Genomic DNA, 5,323 nt, shown 5'->3' on the forward strand with positions numbered 1-5,323 from the left:
TCACGGATTTTTGAAGATGTGTTTTACCTCTGACAATTATCTCAAAAATTTTTAGATTAATTTGCTATTTTTCCTCTTTAATTTTCTCTTAATGAAAATGTTTTTATACTGAGATAATTAGGTAAACTAATAATGTGTGGTTAAAATAATTATCGCAGGTTTCTTAAGATGTGCTTTACCTCTGATAATTATCTCAAAGCTTTTTAGTTTGATTTTGCTATTTCTCCTTTTAATTTTTTCTTAAAAATAGTGTTTTTCTACTAAGATAATTAGCTAAACTAATTATCTGTGGTTAAGATACTTATCATAGGCTCCTTAAGATGTGTTTTAGCTGTGATAATTATCTCAAATCTTTTTAGATTAATTTGATCATTTTCCCCTTTACTTTTCTCTTAAAAACAATGTAATTCTTCTTAAATAATTACAAAACTTATCGAAAAAATTGAATGATAACTTTTCTAGCATCTTGATAGTTTAACATAGCTCTGATAATTTTCTTGTCTTAGTCTAAGTTTAATTAGTGTATTTATCATAATTTATGATTAAAATGAGTAATTTCAGTCCTAATGTAATATAATAATTAACTAGATTAGTATCCCTGAGCTTAATCTCAATAATCAACATAGCATTAAGAATTAGGAGAGAATTTTAGAGTGTAAGTAAGTTTAATCTTCATAATTAATTAGATTAATTAAGAAAATGTAAATAGATTAGCATAATTTTACTAATTAAAAAGGTTTAGTGCTAATTATCGTTGATTAACCAACTAGAGCTTTTCTCTCTAGTGATTTTTGCGTAGAGATCTCTCTAGGTGAGAGAGAATTTGCTAGGACTCGGAGTCTAATTTCTTTTGTGAAGAAGGGAATCTATTTATAGTTTTTCAAGGCCCTTGGGCTGTTTTTGGCAGGTCCTGGCACCTCAAGCAAGCCCCCAACTTCCCTCTAGCGCCATCTGCTGCTAAAATTAGCTTGGGTAGGTTCACCACAGCCCCACACACCCCCCCAGATTCCCAAAATCGATTTCTGCTATTTTTCCTGACTTTTAATGATTAAACTTGGAAATATCTGCAGTTTCTAGAACTTTAGGATAAAAAGTCTTTAGTAGTAATAATTACTGAAACCTTTCACTTTTACTTAGCTAATTAAATTCAGAGTGTAACCTTTCAGAGCTCGTAACTTCTCCAGATTTTATCGGAATTTTGTTCTGAAAAATTCTAACCATAGTAAAGCCATGGTTACGATTCCAAAAATACCAATATTTTGCATAATTGGATCATTCGACAGTGTTTTCTTAACAACCAGGTTAATTTGATCATTCTTTGTATAATTTTTAAGGTTTCAAAAATTGGATCTTTGTCCCACCTACACCAGTAATCCCACCAAACCAGGAACAAAAGAGCTAAATTCTAGTCACGAGCACAGACCAAAGATCAAGGACCCCGCATCAGAACAAAGGATAGTGTTGAATACCATGGATAACTATTTTGAGAGATTTCACATAGCTATACTTGAGAGTTGTAAAGAAATAGATGGTCTTGACAAATTGTGGAAACAAGTCAGAGAGGCCAATGAAGCAAGTGAGATAAGTAGGCGAGTGAACCAAATGGGTGATGGAAGAGGAGTGTTTTCTTCCACCAATAGAGGAATTTGAGGTTGGATCTCAATTGAATCTAGAAGTAGAATTGTACTAGGGAGACAAGGATCTGTACGGTCTATGGACAGTCAACCCCATTTGCTAAGAAAACTATTGTTTTATATGAGAGAGCATGAGGCCAAGTCAGATGTTATTGCAGTCCCATCACAGAGACTATCCTCCAACAAGGTCATTGATTCACAAGGTTTGATAGACATTTTGTCCACCCCAATCACCTATACGATAATGTTAGCCAAATCGCTCAGAATAAGACCAAACATGTAGACTATTGTGGGAAAATGTCTAGAAAAATTTGGTCTCAAAAAACCAATGACTTAAATCGAGGAAGGGATCAAAGAGCTTGAAATGCCTCAGCTAAACACTAGGCCAGTGCCATTAAACAAGGTCAGAGAGTATTATGAGGAAGAAGATGGGAACACCTATTAGACATTTTGTTCACATTGGCATTCAATTGTGCAAAATTGTACTCTAAACATACATGCATGTTTGCAGTGCCCTAAATTCTTGCATATCAAGCAGTTCAATGCTATCATCCGGCCCACTTACCGCAATGCAAGAACCCTCCGTGAGAGTGGTCGACCACGGGCCTACATGAGGCGAAACTGATGCAGGGTTCTCAAAATCAAAACTATGATGCATGTCAATATTTGAATACATATGGTGTAACGTGTTATGCAAGCAAGAAAAAATAAATACCTTGTTGAAAAAGACGTCCGACAAAAATAAAGAACGACCATAGATAAGCAACTGCAACAAAAAAATCGATTAGCCCTTGCTAAATCAAAACCGTGAAGTCAAAATAATTTGTCGATGTCGATTTTGAATGTCGAAAATCACGGTCCGCCGAGAAAAAATTGCCGAACATCTTCAAAAAGTCGTCGAAATTCACCTTGTCGATTCCGATGGAAAAGGTTCGCTTAATTTTGATGTAGCAAGAAAATCTTGCTTGCTTATGCTCAAACGTCTTTAACTTGTAAAGTATCGTGTCGAAGTAAAGAGATCCTTGATCGATTATTTTTGTAATTTTTTGCAACTATGAATTTTTTGCAATATCTACGAGTATGAGGTGTCGATTCCTCTTTCCCCAAAAACTCCCAACGAGAGTCTCTTCACCACACTAGAGATTTGGTGTGTGTGTGTGTGTGAGGGGGGGGGGGGGGGGATGGATTTGTGCTCGGGGTGGGGACACTCCCTTAACTTGCTTTGGGTTAAGTGTGGTTCCCCTTGGGTGCCCGTATGTGAACGAAGGGCTTCACAAAAATCTATGGTGCCGGTAGCAGGTCGTGCGCAAAGAGAGAGAGAGAGAGAGAGAGAGAGAGAGAGAGAGAGAGAGAGAGAGAGAGAGAGAGAGAGAGCTTATGCTATGTGTGTCCTGGGGCCTTGCTCCAATTATGTGAATTGCTTCTCGGGACCGCATGCATGCATAGAGTGCAAAAATGGGCAATTTGGCAGAGGTTGAAGTTGGTCTTCTCTCCCCCAAGCAGCCATTTCCAAGCTACCTCCTGACAAACTCTCCTTGGTCTCCCACTTCTTCCTCTTCTCTATGCCTTCTCCATGGCTCAAACACATGCAAACCCCCCAAAAATAGGCCATGCTCTTTGCTCCCAAAATAGCTCTGATACTAGTGTGAAGCATTGAGCTCTAAAACCTCTTGCCCCTTTTATAAGCGACCCCTGAGCCATGGTTTCAGACTAGACCCTTGGCTTGACAGTTGCACTAGAAGGAGAGGCACATATATTTTCTCTTCGAATTCTCCAAATACAAATATTTCCATTGACATATATAGACAGAGAGTTTGATCTATACATCGAATACTAACATCCTCGGCACAATTTTTATAATATCAATTGAAAGTTATTCTTGGACATTACAAAACCAAAACCCTTTTCATATAAATCAACTCAAGTTTATCCATACTCACATGTTGCTATCCTTGGTACAATCTTTATAATGTCAATTGAAAGTTATTCTTGGACATTACAAAACCTAAACCCTTTTCATATAAATCAACTCAAGTTTATCCATACTCACATGTTGCCATCAAGAATAACCTAAGAAGTATTTCTTGTTTTTTATTCTCTCTTATGGTGTTAAAGTTAATTGAAGCCCATGAGTGAAGAGAATCCCATCAAAGTATATTTAAAATAGAGTAATGCTTGAAAAACACAAAATGGAGTTTTACTACAAAACAAATTTAGCCATAGTGCGTCTCCAAAGAACCACACAAAACTTTATATGTAAGACAGTGGTATAACAACTTTTTAAAGTATAGCTCTTACAAACATAAGGAGGGGGATCATAATGTCAGGACAACGGCAAGGCTGGACTAGACAAGGGCAAGGCCGGGCTAGGCAGTGTGGAAAGGGAGCCCAACTAGGGCAAAGGGCTAGGAGCCATGCTATATAGTGGGTGGTTAGGAGGTGGACTCCTAAGTTCTAGTTCCCCTTGTCTAACATTGGTATCAAGTGCAAGGTTCCTTTTTGGGAAGGCACAGCCGTGGAGGAGGGGAGCCACACAATTCTTGCATGTTTTTTTGCATGTCGAGGTCAAGGAGGCGTGGAGCTCACCCCCTGTGAGGGGGACGAGGAAGAAGGACGGCGTGGGCAACACCTCTTGCGAGGAAAGCTTGGGACACGTGTTCTATGCGCCAATATCCATCATTACTTGAATATATATCTCACTATCGGGATGTTATCCTCAAATTGGAAGGCTTAGATAACTTTCAGCAAGCACAAGGATTTATACGAGGTGTGACACCAGAGCTTAAGAAGCACGTCAACACCCAAGACCCTAAAACACTTGAGGAAGCCATAGTGAAAGCACATATTCACGATGATCCAGATGAAAATAAAGCACATAATACTCACGTGTCTGCTAATACACATGGTAATACACGCACACAGTATGGGCACAATAAAAGGAAATTTATAGTAGCCAATTCAGAAGCATCTAAAAAACCCAAGGGGTCCAAAGGTCCTCTCTCTCCTGAGGACTTTGATAAAGCTAAGAAAGAGAAATTATGTTTTGAATGTTTAAGAAGCGGTCATGGCAAAAAGGATTGTCCCAAGGGAAAATCTGCTGCTCATGGCAAGGAGAAAGCAGTGCACACGGTGAAACTGTTGCCTCTTGAGTCTTCCTCACGATTCTCTACAGTGGAAGTAACACACACCGAGGTGGTGCATGAATGCTGTCTCACAGCTTCCATGTGGCAACAGACCTTCGGACCACATGAGTTAGTACGTATGCATGAATCTTTGCAAGGACACAAGGTGCGCATCTTGGTAGATGACGATGCTACTCACAATTTCATCAATTACGGATTGGTGAAAAAACTCAAACTCCCTCAAACTCCTAGTACCCACCGCTACAAGGTAGCAATGATGAATGGACATGATACTGAAATCTGGGATACTTAAGTCCGAGATGTTTCGTTGGAAGTACAAGGTTACTCCACATCCTTGGATTTTTAGGTTATGAACATGGAGAGGGCAGACGTGGCCCTTGGTAGGGAATGGTTGCATAGCCTAGGACCATCACTGAAGCGTAGCTATGAGCACAACAGCTTGATTTTCGAATCCCATGGCACACATGTGTTGTTGTTAGGAGAGAAGGATGTACCTTCTTCACCATTGATAAGTACAGCTGAGCTTATGCATCTCGTTTCTCATAA

Source organism: Adiantum capillus-veneris, chromosome 4 (assembly GCF_014529385.1).
Source record: "Adiantum capillus-veneris isolate H3 chromosome 4, ASM1452938v2, whole genome shotgun sequence".
NCBI classification, from domain to species: Eukaryota; Viridiplantae; Streptophyta; class Polypodiopsida; order Polypodiales; family Pteridaceae; genus Adiantum; species Adiantum capillus-veneris.